Source organism: Lathyrus oleraceus, chromosome 6 (assembly GCF_024323335.1).
Source record: "Lathyrus oleraceus cultivar Zhongwan6 chromosome 6, CAAS_Psat_ZW6_1.0, whole genome shotgun sequence".
NCBI classification, from domain to species: domain Eukaryota; kingdom Viridiplantae; phylum Streptophyta; class Magnoliopsida; order Fabales; family Fabaceae; genus Lathyrus; species Lathyrus oleraceus.
Genome location: NC_066584.1, coordinates 368,849,330 through 368,874,025, shown reverse-complemented (window position 1 = coordinate 368,874,025; position 24,696 = coordinate 368,849,330). Strand labels below are relative to the sequence as shown.

The 24,696-nt window shown below is 39.6% G+C and overlaps 1 long non-coding RNA gene across 2 annotated transcripts in view; it reads right to left on the bottom strand.

Moving 5' to 3' along the window:
* Positions 1-8,785: 8,785 nt before the first annotated feature.
* LOC127097241 (uncharacterized) overlaps positions 8,786-24,696 on the bottom strand; it is a 51,006-nt gene continuing 35,095 nt past the window's right edge. Inside the window, exons 3-4 of one of the 2 annotated variants that reach the window (XR_007792964.1) lie at positions 9,491-9,568; positions 8,786-9,087 (exon numbers count right to left, since the gene is read on the bottom strand). This is a non-coding gene — a long non-coding RNA (uncharacterized LOC127097241). The remainder of the gene's footprint in view (positions 9,088-9,490; positions 9,569-24,696) is intronic. The other variant, XR_007792965.1, reaches the window with a different exon arrangement.

The window sequence follows — 24,696 nt, the reverse complement described above, 5'->3', positions numbered from 1 at the left end:
CGTCAAGGATTGATGTGAGATTCTTACTTTTTTTTTTTATCCTCCAAATTAAGAAGTAACTTTTTCTATTTAAAAATTATAAAGAAACAATTTATTAACGCAACTTAGTCAATAGTACTTATCTATGCTATAGTAAAGCAGTTGACTAGTTGTAGTTTCTTTTATTTTGTTTAATGAATTAGAGTTGCACTATTAAAACAATAAATATATTATTGACTCTTAATTTACAATAATATTCCTAAAGTTTTTGTATTTTTTATTATTTATTATAATAATCTCCACAATATGGATCATATTCAATAATATCTATAATAATTTTTACAATATGAGTCATATTTAACAATATCTATAATAATCGGAGTCATATTCAATAATCTTCACCTTGTCGAATATCAAATTCTTACGAAGATTTTCTATAAGATGATCACATTCTGCCAACTGGGAAGGTACATCTCATGTTTAACACTAAGAAACATAAGTCCAAGCGATGCTTGAACTTGTCATTGATGACTAGCTTAGTCAACATATCAACTGCATTCTCTAAAGGATGAACGTTTTCAAGTAATTTTTGATGCAAGTAACTCCCTGATCATGTAAAACCTCACATCAATATGTTTGATCCTGGCATGATACATCTGATTGCTTGCAAAATAAATGGAACTCTGACTATCACAATATTGTAAGTGTGTTCTTCCGTTTATATATGTTTTGCATGATGTCAAAACTAGAAAATAGCGTTTATGTACATTGGACGGTATCATCTGAGTCTAGCTGTGCATTTTTAGCGTTATTGCATTAGGAAGCATGTTAGCATTGTTGGAAATGGTCTGAAAAATATTTGTGCATCAAAATATTGTGTTGAGCATGAGAAACTTGGTTTTAAGTGAAAAATCCTCATTATAGGTCGACACATACGCCTACAAGTCGACTTATAGATGACTTTTTTAAACTTCAGGTCGACACATAGATGGTACAGGTCAACACGTACGTTGCAACTTCTATCTCATGTGCCGAGTCTTCAGGTCGACTTATAGGCAGCACATAACCTTACAGGTTGACACATGACTTGAATAGGTCGACACATGACTCGTATATGTTTACTTATTAACTAATTTTTTTGTAAATTGACATTTATTTCCATTCCTTTTGCTTCTTATGAGTCATGCGTACATGCATGATTCTCTAGTAAAGTTTCTAGAGTGAGTAAAATCTACACGAATCTAGGATTTCAAAGCATCTCACCATCTTCAATTCAATCTATGCATACACATAACCAAACTACACATAATCATTTTTTTGATTGGGTGCCATCTAGATTAGGATTGATAACGTCCAATTAGGTTTAGTGTACCGAGAATATTGGGTTGAGATCTTTGAGGGGTTCAAATAAAAAAAACGATGTGGGGTTTTCCTTCAAGATCTTAGGGTTTGAAGGTTTTAAACAAGATTGTGCAATCCGGATCCGATCGAGTGAAAACCTTGAGACTAGGTGTGTCGGTAAGGGAGAAGCGTGAGACGATTGATTGTGTTGACAAATCTTGGGTTCAACAAGTGTGCGCTTGGGATTAATTCAGTCTGGTGAAAGCCTTGAGACAAGGAGGTCGTGCAAGGAAGTAGCAATAACAGGTGAATTGAAGCCACATTGTTGGTGATTTGATCAATCTTTTATCAAGGTTTTTGGAGGTGCTAGAGTCAAGAACAAACTTAGGGTTTATGGGATTTGATTTCTTATCTCTTGTATACATACATTTGTAAAGTAATATTTATTATATTGATATCTCAATTTGAATTTGAATTGAGGGCAGACGTACCCATAGCGAGGTCGATTGGGAAATTGTCTAAACAAATCCTTGCATACTCTCTATCTATCTATTTATCTATCTATCTATCTATCTATCTATCTCTTTTATTTTTCGGTTCACAAATTGTTGATTACTTTGATCTCTTGATCAATATTGTTCGGGTAATAACCTTTTAATTCTTTGTTAATTTTTATTGTTGTAGTAATCGTATACCATTTGATAGTGATTGGATTTCTAAGAACTACAAACAATATACTAATATACAAACTTTGTTGATTGCACGCAAAGTGTTTGACAAATTGTTTCAACTAGTTTTTCATGTGTTATTATCATTGGAGATAGATCGTTACTATAGTAGAGTATTCAATTTAGTTCTTGAAGTGTTGATTAATAAACTTGTGAATTATTATCATACTATTGGTACTCTTAAACATATTCTGACTTTTCAATAGTAGGTTCGGTTAGATGATTTTGGATCCGGGAAAACTTTGAAACTTGCTTTCGTGCCATAAATTTTTCTAAATCAAAATTTTGAATAAATTTTTAACTTAGGATTTCATCCCCCCCCCCCCCCTCTAGATCTAGGCCTATCGTCTAACAAATGTAATTGAACTCCACCTTGCTTAATACTCAATTCTCTCACCAATCTTATAAGCCATAAGACATCTTTGGTCGCTTCACATGTCATTGTGTACTCTGTTTCAGTTATTGACATACCACTATGGATTGAATTGATGATTTCCAACAAATAAGTTCTCCTGCTAAAGTAAACACATATCACTACTAGAAAAAATAGCTTTGGTGACACAATATTACATTGACCATTTTCCCACCGTCGTTATATAATAATTGTGTACATGCATATTTTTTTTATTAAAAAACTTTTCATCACAGTTCCTTTAAAAAATTATGGTCATAAAGTTTGGATGACAAGTTTCGAATCTCAGCATAAACATTTTTCCTCTTTTTCAATTAAAATTAGCACGTGTCCCTTTTCATTTATTATTATAAAAATTGAAAGTATAACAACCACGGTTGTTTAGTTCAATAGTGGTTATATGTTCCATATTGCACAACGGTTGAAGCTTGCAACCGTTGTGAAATGCTTTCTCACAAAATTAAAACATTACAGGTATTTTATTTTGCACAAATTTGATCAAAGAAACAGACCAAAACAAGTTAAAGAGGAGCAAAAATGAAGAATGAAGGCCAAAGAAAGTGGAAAAAATAGCTAAGTGTGTAGAAATAGGGACTTAGTGAAAATTAGGTGAAAATGGAGCAAAAATGTGCAGCTACTAGAATAATCACGTGCAACATCACGCGCGTGATAGGGAAGTAAAAATTTCATCGCACGCGTCATGCAGGTCATCACACACGCGATGACCCCTTTTATGGGCTTTTATGACACGTTCCGGTCCATTGTGAAGGCTTTTTAAGGGGACTTTTGGTACTTTTTTAGAGTCTACAAATTTCTACACCAAAGAGGACGATTTGCAGCACTATAAGGCATATTTGGAGAGCATTTGAAGCCATTTGAGGATAACTCTCCAAGGGAATTCTTATGCAAACCTGTTATTCTTATTTTGGTATTGTAATTTGAATCATAAGTAGCTAATTCTCTCTAGGTTAGGTTATGTTTGATAAATCTATTTTGATATTGTTGGGATATATGTTTGATTTGATATTGCATGAGTAATTTAATCTATAATTTTATTCAATTGCACCTTGTTCTTAATGCTTTTTATGTGAGATACTCTTTTAATCTGACTTTTGGGCACATAGAGAATATTGATTATTAGTCTATGTGTTGGACCTAGGATAATTGTTGTGCCTACGTTGGTTGAATAAGGATAGGAGACCCCGAGTAGTGGCTTAGGAATTAACGCTCTGTTGCATTGCCTAATCTTGCTTACGCCGGTGGACTAGGGATATAAAACTCTGAGTATTGATTAGTGAGCTATACTGCAAGGGATTAGGTATAACAATTTTGTTAGTTCGTCGTGGGATTATAGTTCCAATATCATTCATGTAATGCATCAAACATCAACAATAGATAAATAGGGGATTCTATACACAATGTCATACCCCAAAATTTGCCCGTTAATCTTGCAAGACATTTTTCAAGGCACTCCAATTCATTTTTAAAGACACTGGTCTTACAGGAACAAAGACCCAGCACACAGGTGGCCCAAATCCAGAAAATGGCTTTAAATGGCTTGCTCGCTAGGCGAGCAAAATCCTTCGCCTAGCGAACCCTTCGCTACACCACTCGCCTAGCGAAGCTTGCGGATACCAGAAATTTTGGGCTTCATTCTGAGCCCATTAGGTCACACAAAAAGCATTATAAATACCAGAACTTCAGTCAGAAAGAGGGGACGAAGGAGGAAAGGGGAGAAACAAAAACACCCACAGACAGCAAACCCTGGAGGCTAACCCAGAGAATTCAGAGCAACCCTAAAGGAAACCCTGAAGGAAACTCATTTGCACAAAGGTTACCTCCGCCCAACTCAATCCGGCATCAACCCTAAGAGCGATCTGCCAATTCAAGGTTGCAATTCAATTGCAAACCAGTTTGCATTACTATTACCGCTTTATGTTTCTAATTCACATGTGATATCATAATTGAATTCATAAATATATTTGAGGTTTTGCATGTGGACTTAAGTATGCCTGGATATCTTGAACGTTTAACCATGTAATTTCTGTAACGGATGCCATATGGTTTGGAGCTTGCTGAAATCGTACTGTTCTAAAATTCAAAACCCGCAGCCGTTCGCTAGCACATCGCTAAGCGAACATGTAGCGAGCGTTCGCTAGGCCTTTGCTAGGCGAGGCAGCAGCGAACATGACAGTCGCTGATTTTCCTGTTCCGATCTTTGCTCATCTGACATGTTTTATTATCACCATGCATTGTTTACCTGACATTATTACTGTTGTGATTCCTTTTGTTTGGTGCGATTCTCGATTGCACCCTGATTTGGTATTCTGACCTGTTTGCTGAATTTTGTAAGGGTTCACATACTCCCGAAAAAGGTAGCTTGCTAGGTATTCCACTTTATTTGTGGGATACCCTTGTGGAGATTCATCCTAATTACTTAATTGATTTTAATGTGGAGATTCATCATAATTATCTAATTGATTATAATGTGGAGATTCATCCTAATTACCTAATTGATTGTAAAATATTGCCTTTGAATATGTGATCTTGGACCTCTCTTTGTTGCCTTACGGTATTACAGTATTACGGTATTACGGTCATGTCCCGCGAATGTGGGGATACACTTAGCAAAGACCCTTCGGTTAAATCATCATGTCCCTATAAGATAAATCATAGTCCCTCGGCTGTTGCTTGCGAATATATGATTTTGTCCCTCGATGACCCTTCGTTGTAGTCTACGGTTAAATGATGATCGTCCCTTCGAATGCTAAGGTATCCTTACAAATGTTGCCTTCAATGACCAATCGATGACCCTACGATGTCCCTTTTACATCCAAAGGATAAAACTACTTGCTTCTCAATAGTAAGGACAGTTTTACCCTCATAAGGATAGGAAATGCCCATAAAGACCTTGGGTAGGTATAACTCTTAAATGCTGACTCACAATTTTAAAATACTTTTCACACCTCACACTTTTCAAAACATCTATTAGAAAATCACCACTTGGTATACATTCGTACTAGAATCATTGTCAAGTTATATTTTTCTAAACCGCTTTCAAAATTAAACGAGATAAACACTTTGTATACATTCGTACAAGAATCATTACAAAGTTAAACTCTCTTTTTTTAAAACATTTTCTAAGCAGTTCACAAACACTTTTTCGGACAAGAAAAATAACATAAGTGATCAAGCAATTAAGAGCCCATGGATAACCATGGATACAAAGGGTGCTAACACCTTCCCTTTGTATAATGTACCTCCCGAACCCAAAATCTAATTAAGGTCTTTCCTGTTCTTTTCCACCTTTCCTTCTTGGATAAAAGAAAAGTCGGTGGCGACTCTTGCTATCCGCGACATTTGCTTTCCAAAGCAAAAACACACAAAGTCAGTTCACCGTATGACACACAACCTGAATGTTTTCTTCTTATTTTCAAACAACTTTATTTTCTTTTTTCATTCAAACTCGAAACTCCCCCAATATACTATTTTACACATATTGCATAAATTTGTCTTGTTAAATAGAAATCCTTGTGGATTCGGTCTTATTTTATTATTGCGACATTATCGACACACTTGCTGAGAAGTCATCACAAATCCTCTAATTATTTCTTCATCTCACTCAGCTCTGAAGCATACATCTTATATCGAGTCATCGACATAAGACTAGTATCAGGTACTAAGTGTATAGCAAACTCAACTTCACGCTTCGACGGTAAATCACTAATGTCATCTGGGAACACTTCAGGAAACTCACATACAATGGGTAGATCCATATTCATTCTCTCACTTCCCCATCTCGAGGACACGAACACCATAAACACTTAAGCACACTCTCTCTCTCTCTCAAGGACATCCTTACTTGTCTCGCGATCATGAAACTTTACTCCATACTCTCTTCGGATTTAAGAAACTTCACTAATTTATCAAAACAATTGATAAACACATGGTTGAACTCCAACCAATTCATTCCCAAAATAACGTCAAGTTGGCTTAAAGGCAAACAAATCAAGTCAATCCCAAAATCTCTACCAAAAATTGTCAACGAACAATTAAAACACACCAACAAAGTAGTCACTGATTATTAGCTAGGGTATTAATGACCATGCTACAACTCATAGCAGACACTTCCAGATTCAATCTTGACACACACTCAACATATATAAACGAATACATTGCACTTGTATCAATAATAGTAATCAAAGGAATACCATTAATAAAGCATGCACCTCGAATCAAGTTATCATATGCAATAGTCTATGCTTTAGACAAAGCAAAAACTTTCCCTCCAGACTGAGCCTTCTTTGGTTTCTCACACTGAGTACTAATGTGACCTTACTCCTACATTCAGCAACTCGATGACCTGGTTTCCCACACTTGAAGCAATTCACAGTCGTGCTCTTACACTCAGAAATACAATGTCCAAACTCACCACATTCGAAACATCTTATCGAAGTAGGAGTCCCCCCCCCCACTTCACTTTTCCCACCTATAGCCTTATGATCAACCTCATATATCCCTTTGTCAGCTGGAGCATTATATGGTTTCCCGTGACTTTGATCCTTCCATTTCTTCCCACTAGGACTCTTATAGTGAGCAATCGGGCCCTGTTGTCCTTATTATATATTTTCACTTATTTATCAGCACAGAAAACTGGCATATCTCTTGATAACCAATACCTTGCTTGATCTCGGGATGCAATTCTCTCTCGAACTGATACACTTTGATTCCTCAGCAGTTGCACTATTATAATATGGACAAAACTTCACTAGTTCTTCAAACTTAGCAGCATACTCTGCAATTGTCGAATTTCCTTGTTTCAGCTCAAAGTACTCGATCTCTTTGTTGATGCACACATCCTCAGGAAATTAATTTTGTAGAAAATGAACTCTGAAAACAACCCAATTAATATCATTACCTACAACCTCCAGACTTTGTCGCGCATTACCCCACCATTCTTTGGCTTCCTCTGACAACATATGAGTATTGAGTTGCACTTTATAAACTTCAGGGCAAGCCATCATTCAAAAAATCTTCTCAATTTCTCTTAGCCATGCCTGAGCACCCTCTGGATCATATATACCCTTGAAGGTCGGCAGGTTGTTTCCATGAAACTTCTCAATCCATAAAATGCATCGCCTTCCTGATTCTGCTGACCCTACAGCGCCTGAGTCATCGCCTCCAAAGCATCAGAAATTGCACGATCATTTCTTCCTACCATTACTCTGCCTGATTTTTTTGACCCTACAACTATTATAAGGAACATGCATATACATTGTTCATACATATGTCACATACAAGGGAACAAACGACATGACAAACCTGGCCAGATGGACTTGTTGTACCCCAAAATTTTCCCTCCCTTTTTGCTTTTCATATGACTTATGGCTTGAGACTCATTCATATTTCATTCATGTGCATCGTTCATTCATGATTAACACTTTCTAACATGCATCATAGATTCAGGGCTTATGGCTAATGAAAATCAGGATTTTGGCTGGAGGATTATAGTATTGCTCATCATGTGGAGAGAAACCCTAATTTCTGGATTCTTTGGGACCTTGACTCTCGTGGCCTACATCTTGATATTCATTTGTACATCCCAACCCTAATTCTTGACTTTGCTCCTATGGAACCTTGTGTTTGACCTTCTGTGTAATTAACCTGACTTCTGAACCCTAATTGTGGGTCCATGGTTTGAGGTGTTGCCTGTGGAGCTTTGGGCTTTGTTTGAAACTCAAATCAGGGATAGTTGGTATTCAGGTGCTTTGCTGGTTTAGCTTTCTAATATACGATTCATCAAAACCCTAGTCCCTGGCTTTAAGGTTTATGAACCATATGGTTTACATTGAGGTAGTGGAAACCCTAGTTCATAGCATTAATACACCAATTGAGTTGGCTTTTCACCTGGCTCAAGATTCTTGGTTAATACATAACTTTGAACTTTGACCTAGTAAATCCTAATGCATGGTGTTATATGATTGATTCAAGTCATGTTTGCATTCATGTTTCATTGACCTCATGGTCTCATGATCCATTTGATCAGAGTCTTATTTCATTCCCACTTCATCCATTACTTTCGAGGTTCTATTAAAATGTCAAGATTCGTTCATGCTTTGATTTATAGTCTCGTTGATACAAGTTAATTGTCCATTTGATCAAGTCATTCCATGACCCATTAATTCCATTTCATTCATTCATTCAAACATGTTCTAGAGTGCATTGAAAGCATTTGTTTCAAGTTGATTTCACATTGAACTTGGAAAAAAATGACCATTTAAATTCAAAAAAAATCCATTGTTTCATTCAGAACATTTTTCACCGGGGCATTTCATTCATAAAATTCATTGATTACATTGTCCATACATGTTTCCATTGGAAAAATTACAAAGAAAATTACATATTTGCATAAGTTGACTTTTGGCCAAGTGTTGACTTTTTGGTCAACCAGTTGACCAAAGTCAACTAGCCTACTTTTTATCCTCTAAAACCCTAATGTACATTGCATCTCCATTATTACATGTGGTTCCATCATTAACTTGCTTCATATGTAAGAAACTTCATTTTGTGCCAAAGTCGGTTTTACGGTTATGCTTTAAAACTTTGCCATGCCTTGCGTTGCCTTGGCTTCATAAGTAACCATTACAACATATTAACATGAATCATACATGACCACATGACCATTCATAGCATTTCAAAAAAATTTCAAGCATTCAAATGGCCACATTTAAAGCATGACATCAAACACATTTACCATTGCCAAAACCATACAAGTTATTCCAAGACAACCATAACATCAAAAATCACCCAATACAATTCCAGTAGCTTGTGGTCTAGTGCTTATTACAGCGACATCATTCATCACATCCACGCCAAATGTAGCATTCATAAACAACCATGTTCATAACAGTAGCACCAATATGCATCGATTAATAAATCAAGCATGGACATATCATAACACAATGCATCAGAACAACAATCCATGATAACATGCAAGCAATCATGGAAGAAATCATAGACCAATGCATACCTCAGGCCTGGTGTAGCAGGTCATTCAAGATTCTGCATCACATCCAATACATCTCTGCATCAACACCCCTTGTACCATCTATCATAACACCAACCAAAACAGAAGACTTAGCATACCAAAATCAAGCCATGGTTCATTCGAGTATGAGATCAAGCAAAGCATTAACTAGCATAGCAACACCCATTTTAACAATTCACCATAGTTAACCTCATCATTTAACTAATTAACTTTCCAATCTAACAAAAATTGAGTAACTAAACTGAATTGAACATCTCCCATAACAATCACCAATTCAAGCCTACCAAACTCAGAGTTACTAATCCTAACCATGGCCATGCTCAACAAGCCATTTACTAACCAAAACCGGTCTGGAAAGCTACCTATAATTTCCAAACAGAATCTGTAGACCTGAACTTGCTAATCAATCCAAAGCCTTTCATCTACCACAGTCTGCAACATCCACTACTCCAGATGAACCTTCACATTAGCATAACAATTGCATTGTTATGCACATATCATTAAAATTATAACCTGCTAAGTGCACGAGACATTGGCCACTAATGCTAATAATCAATTCATTACCTGTTGGAATCTAAAGCTAACATTAACCTTGCAAACAAGATGCACTCCATAAACCATAACAGTAATCCAAGCAACAAGTGAGCAATGCAATGCTGCTCTATTCAGGGTATCACGACACTAATCATAACAAGTCATCAATGAGATTGGACTTTAGGGAAGCTTCGGTCAACCACTGGGTGTTGCACTGAAGTGGACTTAAAGGAAAGTCAATGATTGGAGATCCTTCTAGAACCCGGTTACTGTTCTAGGACAGGTTGAACCAACCAAACTTCAGTGGGGAGGGTACTTACCCATGGAACTCATGCAAGCCTTAAAACCTAGGAATGGTTGTTGTGTGACTTGCTTGTGTTTGTTACTTACATAACATCATAACATCATAACATCATAACATCATGGCATTATACTAACCATTTCAAGGACTTAGGGATTTAACTTTGCTCTGTAACAGGGCTATGGCTTCCAGGAAGACCATCCGGATCAATTTTGTAGCAATCTCTCCTCAACTCAAGTGTTTAGTGTCAGAACTTCTTGATCAGGCTCAGTTCATCAAGAAATATGGTTCTCTCCTCAATTTGGTTACCACTGGTTTCAAAGAAGATATGATGAGAGTTCTATTCCAGTTCTTCGATCCTAAACATCATTGCTTCACCTTCCCGGATTATCAGTTGATGCCCACGTTAGAAGAATTCTCCAGGCTGCTTGGGATACCTATCCTTGATCAAACACCTTTCAGTGGTTTAGAAAAGATTCCGAAGTCTGAAGAAGTTGTCGCGGCTTTACACATGACAAAGTCCGATATTGAAACCAATTGGGTAACAAGAAGTGGAGTTAAGGGTTTACTTGCCAAATTTCTGATAAATAAGGCCCGAGAATTCCTCAAAGTTATGAATGTCCATGCTTTCGAAGATGTTCTAGCATTACTAATCTATGGTTTGGTGTTATTCCCTAATCCAGACCAATTCATAGACATGAATGCTATTAAGATATTTCTCACTCATAACCCTGTACCTACCTTGCTTGGAGACATTTTGCATTCCCTTCACACCCGTACTATGAAGAGACAAGGGACTCTCATGTGCTGCATACCTTTATTGTCTAGGTGGTTTATTTCGCACCTTCCTCAATCAGTCTTGAAGAATGAGCAAAATCTGAAATGGTCTCAAAGGATAATGTCGCTCTCCCATTTAGACATTCGTTGGTGTCCTCATCTCAAAGAAGATGTTATCCTCATTGACCGTTATGGAGAATTCCCTAACGTACCGCTCCTGGGGATGAGGGGAGGTATTACTTATAACCCAGATTTAGCCCTACGTCAGTTTGGTTATGCTCGAAGAGATGGTCCACATGAAATAATTATCCAAGGCACTGTGTTTGACTATGACAACGATTCTCAAGGTCTCCGTCAAAGGTTTGTACGAGCTTGGGGCATGGTGAAAAGAAGCACTTTAGGACAGAAAAACTCTATTCCTATGGAGCCTTATCTCAGATGGGTACGCGCAAGAGCTCGTGAACTTGTCATGCCATATCTGGCAGTTGGACCGCTGATTGTTGAACCAGGAGTTGAAGGAGGTACTCCTCAGATCATTCCTTATCCAGATATGCCTACCAATGTTGAAGAACTGAAGAGATCCTGGATCCAGTTGAGAGAGGAAAGGCATACTTTTGAGACTCAGTTCGTTGCAGAAAGGAAGAAAGTATTAGAGCTCACCAGCCAGCTTAATGAGGAACGAAGACTCAATGCATATCTTCGCCCAAAAAGAAGTCGTCCCTGGGAGACTTGAGCTTTCATTGTATTTTTACTATTTCATTTTTGTAATGAACAGTGATTAAAGAAATTAGTAATAAAAGTTTCCCTCTTTTTGGTAGTTTACGCAAAGTTAAATTCCAAAAGTCCTTGAAAACATTTCATACATTGCATAGCATAACATAACATTGCATAACAGGTATTCTAAAAGGTCAATATTCTTACGGTCTTCCTTCTAAACAGAAAAATGGCTCTCGAACAAACTGTCAAAGATCTCCAGGCTCAGAATATTCAATTCTAGGAGATGATCTTGAACTTATCCAAGGGGCAGGAGGAGCTGAAGGCTCTCTTGCTCGAGAAGAAGAAAGACAAGAAAGCTGTGAGTTACATCAACCCGGGAAGAAGGCTTAAAGGACAGGCCGCAGGAGCCAAGATTAGAATTCCGAAGGATCAAGAAGAGGAGACAGAGAATGATTCGGAAGAGGAAAATGTCGATCTCTTCAGCCCTGAGGATGACGATGAAGATTATGAGAATGAACAATACTCTCCAAAAGATGATAAGTATAAGTTGTTGGAAGAACGCATGCTAGCTATGGAGGGTCAGAAAGCGCCCGGTCTGGATTTCGAAGGCTTAGGACTGGTCTCTGATGTGGTCATCCCCCGCAAATTCAAGGTCCCCGCTTTCACTAAGTATGATGGTGCGTCTTGCCCTCAGATGCATCTGAGAGCTTATGTGAGAAAGATTCAGCCGTATACCACTGATAGGAAGCTATGGATCCATTTCTTCCAAGAGAGTCTGTCTGGCACACAGTTGGAATGGTACTATCAGCTCGAGAGCTCTAACGTCCGCACCTGGACTGATTTAGCGACAACTTTCTACAAGCACTACCAGTATAATTCTGAATTGGCACCTACTCGGCTACAGTTGCAGAATATGACTATGGGATCTAAAGAAAGCTTCAAAGAATATGCTCAAAAATGGAGAGATTTGGCTGGCTGAGTCAAACCCCCTATGACTGATCGAGAATTAGTGGACATGTTCATGGGTACACTGACTGGTCCGTTCTACAGCCATCTACTGGGAAGTTCTTCATCGGGTTTCACTGAACTTATAATGACAGGTGAACGTGTTGAAAGCGGCATTCGAAGTGGAAAGATACAGGCGGCTACCTCTGCAAGCACCAAAAAGCCCCATCAGGGAAGGAACGAATCAAATGCTGTGTATGGTCAAAGGGGTCATAACAAGAAAAATCGTGACCATACCATTGGAGCAGTTACGATTGCAGCACCGCCATCTCAAAACTTCCAACACAGACAAGACAGGCCAAGAAGACAGTTTACGAAGATCAATATGACTTTAGCACAAGCACTGCAGGGTATGCTAAAGGCAAATCTAATTACCCTCAGGGGCCCTCCTGCAAATGTCAACACTACTTCTCCTCGTTATAATCCCAATGCCAGGTGTGCATATCACTCTGATAGCCCCGGGCATGATACAAACGATTGCTGGTTGTTAAAGAATAAGATTCAGGATATGATCGACGCTGGAGAAATTGAATTTGATCCTCCAGAGACTCCTAATGTCATCACTGCACCTATGCCTAACCATGACAAGGCTGTTAATGGTGTGGATGACAATTCTCACATTTCTAATGTAGCTCACTTAGCATCTCCTCTCCTGACCCTCAAGAAGAATTTATTGCAAGCTGGTTTATTTCCAGGTTGTGCTGAAAATTGCGATCTCTGTATACTCCGACCCAATGATTGCTTGAAGTTGAGAAATGGTATTCAACGGATGATGGACGATCGCACAATCCTCTACGAAAAGATTCCTAAGCTGGAAAACCCTATTGAAGAAATATCTGTGATTGCTAGGTCCAAAGTTCCAGTGAAGATTACCGCTACTAGGGCGCCTGTGAAGATTACTGCTGAGCCCAAGGTAGCTCCCCTAATCATTACTGCACCTGGTCCAGTACCGTATTCCTCAAGCAAAGTTATTCCGTGGAATTATGGAGGTGATGTTTACATCCATGGCGTAAAGCAAGTTGATAATTCTGCTAATCCTAATGGCATTATTGGGACTAGTAAAATTACTCGAAGTGGAAGGATCTTCTCTCCAGAAATCTCACCTCCTGCCCTTGAAACTCGAGGAAAGGAACCAGTCAACCTTTCTCAGTCAGAGACACCGGTCGAAGTTACTACCGAAGATGTTGCCAAACAAGAAATGGAAGAAGTGCTGAAAATCATCCGCAAGAGTGATTTTGATGTGGTAGAACAGTTGGGGCATACCCCGTCTAAGATCTCGATGTTATCCTTGTTGTTATCTTCTGAATCTCATGCCAATGCATTGATAAAATTCTTGAAGACCGCTCATGTACCTCAGGAGACATCTGTCGATCAGTTCGAAAATTATGTTGCTCACTTGGCTGTTGACAATGGCCTAGGCTTTTCCGATGCTGACCTTACACTAGCAGGAAAGAACCACAATAAAGCTCTGCATATCTCCATTGAGTGTAAGGGGATCACTTTGTCTCATGTGTTGATCGATAATGGCTCTTCTTTGAATGTGCTACCGAAAGCTGTGCTCGATAAGCTTGACTGTAAAAGCATTGAACTGAAACCTAGTTGTAGCACCTCAAATTTGCACCTATCATTTTACATACATTCTCATATTAGGTCATAACATAACATGGTCCACTGCATAGCATTGCATTGTCCCTTTTGCCCAAGTGCAAGCCAATCAAGAGAAATTAGGTCAAACTGATCAGGAGATCAGTCAACCAAGCAAGCAAGTGTGTTTCTCAAGGAGCCAAGGCCCTAGGGTTGGTCCAACATGTTCACATGACTTGGGGATCCATTTGAAGTGTTTAGGTCAAGGATTGGATGCTCATAGGTCATCAGTCCATGCACAATCAGTCAGAAACCCTAGAAAGTCAAACTTGGTCAACTGTGGTTGATTTTATGGTTTTGATGGATGGATTTGGTTTGAGAGAGTTTATTCATGTCCCAATAGGCCTCATGTATCATGGCAAACAACATCATTGAAGAATTTGGAGCCAATCAGAAAATTTCTAAAAATAGAAACTGGACCTGTAATTTTAACTGCCAAAAATGGAAACTTCTTGATCCCAAACTTACATCATGATACAAGCTTCAAATGAATTTTTGCCCAACATGAAAGTTGAAGATCTTGTTCTCCCATTTCCAAAAAGTCCAAGAACTCTCAATTCCCATGTATGGTTGTCAAGATATGATCAAATCATTTTCACAAAATCTTGAGCTTCAAAAGGCCATATCTCTCAAACCATTTGGCCAAAATTGGTGAGGTTTTTTCCAACAAACCACATTTAATCCCCTCTTTCCAAAAATGTCATCCTCATGCACCAAAATATCACCATGCAAAATGGCCTTTTTGAACTTACCTTAATTAATTTCAAGTGAGTTGGAATTTTGACCTTTTCAAATAACCAATTTTACTCATTTTGGCCAATTGGAACTTGTTTGAAATGTTATTTGAAGCTTGCCCAAGGCCCAAACTCGGACGGAACACACACCCTCCTTGCCATGTGGTTGAAAATTAGCAAAAGGGCAAAATGCTTCATTTGAGCTAATCTTGTTTAGCACCTCATTAACCAACATTAAACAGAAGTATTTAAACATATTTCCTGTCATTTACAAACCCTAGAGCTAGCAGCAGCCATCATTTTGAACACAGAAAAATTCTCTTCTCTCTCAAAAACAGGATTTCTTCACCTTGAATTCTGGTTGAAAATTGCAAAGGACCACGAGCTAACTTGTTTGCTTTATCATTTACCATCACTCTTGAGCCTATTTGAAGCACCATTTCCCAACTGGAAGCATAGAACACGGACTGTTTTCAAAGAACTCTTCCATGGCAAGTGTTGTTTAAAGCTATCTTGAGCCTTTTGGGTCGAAATCTTTTGGCCATTCATCAAAGCAAAGCTGAAGCTCCCACTGTTTCATCACAAAACGACCAAACAACATCCATTTCATCACTGTGCTTCCAAGTTGGTCAGTTTTCGATTCACTTGTTTTTCTAAACCATGCTATGCTTATTGTAGATCTTAATGTGCTGATTGTTTTGAGCTTTAAACCATGAAAAATGATCGAGTATTTCAAAAGTTATGGTGTCTTAAAGTTTGGCATGTGAATATACTTATGCTTTGATCTTTCTTGTTAGTTTGTTTCCATGGAAATTAAGGTTAGATTTGGTTTGTGTTTAGTGAGATGAGTTGAATGGTATGCTTGCTGTTGATTTCTGGGCGAATTTGTTTTTCATGATTTGATGAAGATGAAGCTACTGTTTTAAAACCCTAGAAATTTCCAAACCCAGAAGCCATTTGATATGCTGCATCGCGTTTGGCCTTTGTCGTTTGTGCTTGTTGCATGTCCCTATTGTTTCATTGCCATACTGCCTATCACCGCTTGCCACGCATCTAAGCGATGCACACCGTTTCACTTAAAGTCCCATTTATTTACGGATATGCCATCGGTTCATATTAAATCCATTAAATCATATTATTTGTTCATTATTTGTTTCATTTTGATTCACAATCTTACAAAAATCATAACATCTTCATATTAAATCCAAAATTCATGAAAAATTTTCCATTGTGCTCTGCTTGATGTCTAGTATTTTATCATGGTTTTTCCAGAATTTTTGCATGGTCGAATTTTGAATGGTATTAGGGTTTTGTTCATGTGTCATTATTTTGTACCCTTTGCCAAATCCTTTGTGAAATTGCGATGCATTATCCAATGGCCCTGAAATTTTTTGTGCTCAAACTAGACTCACTCATGTTTATTTTTATGTAAAGATCATGAATTTATCTTATGTGGTTTGAGAGTTGTGAATTTTTGAAGTAGGGTATGACAACTTGTGTCACACCATGGATGTGCAAATTGCTGATTTTTGATGCCATGCTTCCTGACCTCCAATTGAGCTGAATTTTTGCATGAACCTACTCTTATATGTCTAGTTTACTTGTGATTTTTCTTGGAATTATTTGTGCCATTTTCCATTTGTTTGAGATTTTCTCCCCTGTTTGACCAAAATGTTGACCTTATGTGATGCATGTGCCCATTTGTTTTGTGAAATGCTCATACTTTATTAGATGGACACATAATTTTACATGAGATAACTAGACATCCTAAGATTTGCCATGGTTTTAGTCCCATTCATTTATCATATGCCATCTCTGATTTATGAATTTTTCAAGTTGATGCATGTTTGGTTGACTTCTTTGAGCATGTTCAAAATTGCTTTCCCTTTCTGATTTTCATTGACTGCCTTCCACTTGTCCAAATGAGATGAAATTTGACATGCTTACCATGATTTGTGTTGTGATTGATCATGATTTATTTGGTGATTTTTGGAAATGTTTTAGTTTGCTTTTGATGCAAGTCTTGCTGTTGACTCCTATGAGCTTCTGTTTGCTATTCTTTGGCATGAATTGTTCATGAAATGATGATAGTGATTGATATGAATGTGAAACCAATTGGCATTGATTCTTGATTGTTTGAACATGATTTTGGATGCTTGCCCTTTGCTGTTTTGACTTTTTCATTCCTTTTTGACCCTAGGCTTGCCCTAGTGGTCCTGTTACTCACCTTTGAGTTCATGTTTTCAGGTTGACCAACAAATGACCAATGAGACCAATTCTTTTTGATTGAGCTTGCTTGAATATCATTGTTAACTTGTTTGTTTTGTAGGTGGCTTGGCTCACATGCTTTGAGCCTTGTGCTTTGCACATCCATTTGCTTCTGATTAACTGATTGATGTCTGTTTCTTTTTGCTTTGTTTGAAGTTGTATACTAATGTCTGCTTGACTATTTCAGGTGCTTTTAGTTTCTCAGTTCCTTGTGAACTTTTGCTTTGCTTTGCTTATTAAGCAATTTGCATTGAGGTATACCTTTCTATCTTCATGTAGTCTGGAAGACCTGGCCTGTTACTTGGCCAGGCAACTGTCTGAAGTCCTCCTTAAGAGGCAATGTTTGTGTATGTTTAATTTGTCCTTGTACATAGTCAAAGACCTCCTAAGTGAAGAGGCAATTGGCAGAACCAAGGGATAAGCAACCTATCCCCTGCTATTCTGTGTGTCTTCTGCTTTGCTCACACCACTGTGTTGATGCATTGCAGATACAAACCCAAGATCTTGTACAATTGTACAGTTGAGTCAGTATCAAATGTGTAGAAGGGTTCCCACTTTCTGAACCCACACATTCTTGTCAAATGCTCTCCCTGGCCAGGGATAAGAGCAATGAGGCACACCCCTCATCTCCTTTCATCTGCTTCACCTTAGCTCCTCAATGGCAAGGTTAAGAGCAACATCTACCCAATTCCAGAGGTTTGTTTGTTGAGGTTGATGTGACCCCTCGACTAAAACCTAACCCATGTTTGAGCCCCCTTGTTGGTGTGTTTATTTCATGCTGTATGTGTTTGTGTGGTGTGATTGTATCCCCTAGGTTTGTTAGACTCCGCGTAGTCTCGTTTGCATGTCAATTAAGGTAGCACAGTTCCTTCGTATAGGACTTCCTTTTTTGCTTGAGCTTTCATAAAACACAAACAAACACCACCCCCTCTTAAGGATACGTCAACTCCTTCTACTACAGGTGAGTAAGTCTCCAAAGGTCGAGCATCAGGTAGATTGTGCAGTGACGTTGTCCACTTAAAAAACACAAACCAACAAGGATAGTTTAGCCGAACTACGGCAACTCTGATTCTCATGTCCAGATGAGATACGTAGGCACGAGATGCGATGTCTTGTCGAGTTTGACTAACAACTAACACTAATTCTTTTCTCTCACCCTCGTTGTGATTGAGATCTCCCCTTTCTCTTGCCCTAGTTGCAATCGAGACCCTCCTTGCTTCCTGTGCAAGTTAGGTGTGTGTGTGGCTTGCTTCCTGTGCAAGTCATGTCTAGGATAGGTTGGCCCTTGTGCGAGTTAGCTAGAAACCTTAACTTAGGGTTGACTTTGCATGACAACATCTAGGCTCGAGTCGTAGTCTCCCTAGTGTTGTGTCTCCCTCTGTTATCTGGTTAGGCTAGTCCTTTTTCCCTGCGTAGGGGAACTACATCGCCCTGATCTTCATACCAGATGAAGTATGTAGGCAGGAGATTGAGCTGATCTCTCCGGGCGCCCTTTTTCTCTTTTGTGTGTGTTGTTTGACAGTTGCTAGGCTCGAGTGCCTGACTCCTTAGCAATTTGTTGTCTGTTTGTTTGAGTGTGTGCTTGACAGTTATAGGCTCGAGTCCCCGACTCCCTATTAACTTGTTGTGTTGTTGTGTGCTTGGAAGCTGATGTAAGACCATCGAGTGGCATTCGGGTTCCAGTGTGGGTTTGTTTGGTTCGGATGCTGATGTAAGTCCAGCAATTGGCATTCAGGCTCCATGTTTGCCTTTGCCTGTGTTTGTTTGCGTGCGTGTCAGCCGAGCTACGAATGCTCTGATTCTCCTTCGTCCAAGGAGATACGTATGCATAGGATGCGATATCCTAGCGAGCATGTGTCGTTTCCCCAGTCCGAACTACTTCGACTCTGATGTCTATGCCTGATAAGTAGGCCCAGGATACGATATCCTGCCGAGTCAGTTTCAGTCAGTTTCTTTTGTCTCTTTTCAGCCAGTGTGTGTGAGTTTGAGCAGTGTTTAGCAACCATTTTTCCTTCCTATTGTGCGTGGATCCCGTAGAGTACTACGGATGCGTAGGGGTGCTAATACCTTCCCTTCGCATAACCGACTCCCGAACCCATCCTCTTTGGTCGCGAGACCATGTCTTTCCCAGGTTTACTCTGAGCGTTTCCTTTCCCTCTTTTGGGATAAATAACGCACGGTGGCGGCTCTGTTGTTTCTTCTTTTCCCGCCGGTTTTTCGCGTAATGCGACAGCTGGCGACTCTGCTGGGGACATAGAGAAGTTGACCTCTTGCTGGTCCATCTTCCCTAAGCGAGTCTCTCCTAGCGCTCTCTAGGATAGGGTTTTGGTTGCTGTTTGCTGTTTGACTTATTGCATTCATGTTATTTATTGTTTGCATTTATGTTTGCATGCATCATACTGTCATTGAGCTGTCTCCTGTGCAGGTGGTTCCTCTGTTTTGGGGTGGGTGTTCTGAGTGAGGCCCAATACCCAGGCCTGAGTATACACCTAGGATTATCGTGGTCTCATGTATCTTCACATGTTGTACGACATGATGAGGAGACATGTCACCACAGCCGGACGAGGTTCATTTGAGAGAGTCCTTCCGGGTGGAGTTATTCCGCTTAGGTCGGATTATCTCTTATGAGCTGTTGACTTCGGTGACCGTTCTTTCCCGGATCTTTGGTTTAGACGATCTTAAGAGAGCTACAACGACACACCCGAGAGGGCAAACCCGTTGAGTATCTTTGCCCGATTGTTGACACCCTTGTCCGCCTTAGGATGACCTTGTTAGAATTCACCTGTGAGGGGAGGGTTTTGATCTCTACAGATACGGTTTCTGCCAGTGGTGCTGTATTGGTGACTTTGGTTCAGCCGAATTTATGGACATTTATTTCTGGGACGCCGGAGTTCTGTCCGTGGTTTATCAGCGGGTTCCGTTTATTTCAGATCCCCGGGTTGAATTGAGAGTACCGGTTCAGAGGATCTGATTGTCATCTGTTCAGTGGATGTTCCTATGATGATAGTGATGTAATCTCCAGTTTCGTTTATTTCGGAACTCCCCAAGTCGGATTTATGGTGACTTGGTTCCTCAGATTGGTTTCAGATGCCAGTTGATCAGATTGACTTTGGGTTTCAGATGTTTGTGATCAGAGTTCAAGCCGAAGCTTTGACCCTGTGCCTTGAGACGCACAGCCTGACCAGTCATGTTCACATCATTTGCATCATAGCATGTTTATTTTCAAAAAAATAATAATGCATGAAAAAACCGAAAAAGTTAACTCGCATACGCATATCCTTTATCGGGATCATCCATGATAAAATAGCATCCGCATCCGCATCATGCATATCATGTACATATCATCCTTGCATTACAGACATGCTTGGGAGAGACTTCTCACTTTGGGTTTTGACTGAGAGAGGATTGCTGATCATCGTCCGCACCGCTACTCAACCAGATTGAATCAACAGAGGAGTATGGATCAGGTTCAAGCAGAATTGGCCGAAATGAGGGCAAACATGGTCCGGTTCATGACACTGATGCAAGAGATACTGACAGTTGTCATCCTCGGTGGGATCTATCACAATTGGGTCACTGTGGGCTTTCCTACAGTTGTTCATAAGTCAGAGTAGTAATCACTTTGTTAAAAAACCCTTCTCCCATGCCAAAAGGAGAAGTGATGACATTGTTGGCATTATTTTGTGCAATGATATTTTCATTCAAATAAATTCATGTTAAACATTTGTTTTTCCATTTGTTTTCCCTTTTCGCTTTTTGCATGAAATTGGTGATCACAAAAAACCTTAAAAAACAAGAATAAAAGCAATCTTTTCATCTGCATAACGATTGTTTTGTTTGATTTTCAAAGTGTTTTTTATACTCAAAATCTTTATGCAGGTTGTTTCTCAAACCCATTGAACATAATGATCGGACGTCATCTCCCAATTTTGAATTCCCTGTATTCGAAGCGGAAGAAGATGATGATTGAAGGGATTCCTGACGAGATTTCCCGACTTCTTAAGCAAGAAAAGAAGATCACACTCAGCTGCATCTCGAGAATCAGCAGAACAGCCAACTGGGGCATTTATCAAAACAAGAGAAAAAGAAAAAAAAGAGGAGGGTGCAAAATCAAAAAAAAAGAAATCAATCAAAATCAAAAGAAATCAAAAGAAATCAAATCAGAAGAAAGAAAAAAAAAGAAAGAAGAAAAAAAAAAGAGAAATAGCACCCTCAAAGTCCCAAGTTGACTGATGCTGAATGGATTCAGAGTCACTATGACCAGGTGAATCCAATCGAAAAGAAGAGATCAACTGCCATGTAGCATGGTCAGTTACATCAGCAGAGAGTGACGAAAGCACGCGATAAGAGGGTCAAGCCTCGTGTGTTCCGAGGGACCTTGTGCTCAAGAAAGTCTTGTCTTTCGTGCCCGAGTCCAGGGGCAAGTGGACTCCAAGCTATGAACGTCCATTTGTTGTCAAGAGAGCCTTTTCAGGCAATGTTTTGACACTTACAACAATGGGTGGAGAAGTTCACTCGTCCTGTGAATTCTGATGCAGTCAAGAAATACTTCGCCTAAAAAAAAAAAGCAAAACAGCTCGCTAAGTCGAACACCCCAAAGGGCGACTTAGGCAAAAAGGAGCGTCTCGGTGGATTGAAAACCCGAAAGGGCGATCCAGGCAAAAGTTAGAGACATTGAAAAAAGAATTTGCATCCCGCTAGATTGAGCACCTCACACTGGGGCAATCTAGGCAAAATTAGGGATTTGGCAAGTAACTGCATCTTGACAAGACTGTGCTGTATATCTGTCATCCGTCAGGGATTCTCGATTCGTCGTCGACTGAAGCTCCGAATACATCGAAAATTCGGAATGGTAGAGGAAAGGTCATTATGTTCAATGTAGCCCTCTCCAATATATATCACCGGTTTCAAACTTGTACAGATCTATGGAGTCTTGTCCTTTGCAGACTACCATTCTATCACATCAATTTGAGCTTTTATCCAATTATTTGCACTCCTATTTGTTTCAACTCAACAAATGTTTTGCATGTTTTAATTGATAAAGTATCATTGTTTTCAAAATAAACAAATTTTTCAAAAAAATTGTTCTTAAACAAAGTGAACATTCACGATGATGGAAGGATACTTAGGAGATCCGCAGTGCTCTCCCGAGGGTGGTATGATTACCAACAGGTAAGACATTTGTTCGTATCTCGAGCATAACTTTATCTCTCTCCTGTCAAACCTCTTTTCGTTTCTCCTCAGCAAGGTTGCTCAGTGCAGTGTTGGTTGAAGTTACCCGGCAGTACAACATTCTTCCTCCAGGTCCCTGTTAGCCCTATTGTGGGGCATCTCCAATATAGGTTTGTTTGAGCCCTACCGTGGGGCATTCCCAGCAAGGCTGCTGTTGAAATACTTTTGTGGGGCAGCTTCCCTAGCAGAGTGTTTACTGAAGACTTTAACTTTCCTCTCTCCAGCAGAGCAGTCTTCTCCTCTCCCCACAGGATGGTGCTGTTCCCTGATGTCCCGGTTTCCAGCAGATCACGTTTTCTCTCTGGTGTTTGTGGCCTTCCCTATGGAAGAAGAGAAGTGTCGGGTGGTTGATCCCTGGCCCTGTGTTTACATGTCTGTTTGTCAGCATTCATCATACATTTTAGGTAGAATGCATACATGCATAATCATAGCATTTGGATACTCATGATGCAGCTGTTGCCGTGTATCTGTTGATGGTTGTCTCCTGCTATTTGTTGATACAGATCTCTCCAGTAGATCCTCCCTAGCAGAGTTGGGTGTGTCTGATCTCTCCATGTAGAGCCAACCCCTTAAGCAGAAAGTGTCTATCCTTTCCTGCCATTTCCCCACTGAGATACATCCTCGTGGATGACGGTTGTTTCCGTTCCCTCCCTAACGGGATGGGTTTTCCCTATTGAGTTCTTTCCTCATTAGGATGAGTCTTGTTTCAGTCTGCCTTTTTGGATCGATCCTAAATTGGCTTCCTGTTGGCTGTCTCCTGTGCTTCCCTGGGGCATAAATGAATAGTCGCTCACTAACCGGCACTCATTCATCTTATCCTCAGCGGAATTTGTTGGCTTCTACCTACAACCCGGTAGTTGTAAGTCCTATCTTTGTGGTTTTCTACCTACTAGCTGGTAGTTGTAAAATCCCACTTTCACCCCCTAGCAGAGGTAACCTTTGTGGTTCATGCTGTTTGTGGCCTCTACCTACAAACCGGTAGTTGTAAGTCCTATCTTTGTGGTTTTCTACCTACAAGCTGGTAGTTGTAAAATCCCACTTTCATCCCCTTGGTGGAGTTAACCCTGTGTGCTCATCCTATCGATGACTGGTTACTTTTCCGTGGTTTTCTGCCTACAAACCGGTAGATGTAATCCCCTCTTTGTGGTATTGATACTCTTTTCCCCTTTGGATACTTGCCTTGATCAAGAAGTATTGTCCCCATTGGGTCTTCCCCTTCTTTTTGGATATTTGCTTCGAGTTAGCAACTTTATCCTCTTTTGATTGGTCATCTTTTGCATACCTAGCCTGGTACCCTGATGCCTTTCTTTTCGGTCGTTTATCCATTTAACAACCTGCAACCCGGTTATGGATAATCTTCCATGCGAGTGTATTATCTACGTTTTTGACGGCTATAGATAATATATCTCATGCACTCTTTGGTCAATCTTTCGATTGTTTTTCTCCAGCAGAGTTCATCCTACCAATGGATTGGACGAATTCCCGTAGCAGGTCGATACCTGCATCCCCAGCTGAGTTGTTTCTACTTGTGAATTATGTGGGTCGTCCCCGGCGGAGTAACAATTATTCCCCCAAAGCAGAGTTTATCGTTGTATGAGCCTTATCCCCCAGAGAGTTGCCTGGTTTATCTTCCCCAGCGGAGCAGTTATTTCCCCAAGCGGAATCTTTGTGAATTGATTGGGATATCTCCAGCAATTTACTTTTGTCTGTAGCAAGTGGTTTGCTTACTCCCCAGCGAGTTACCTTGTCTTCCCCTAGTGGATTTGTATGGATGGTTCCCCAACAGTTGCTTTGTTCCCCCCAGTGGATTGTATTGGAGTTTTCTCAGCACAGTCGTCCTGTGTATTCCCCAGCGGAGTTTTCATCATTTTGCATCTTGCATATAGTAATCATCGCATCCTCAAAACTGCGTAGCATTTCCATTCCATATGAAGCATTACACCATAGAAAAATTCAAACATATGCATTCATGTGTT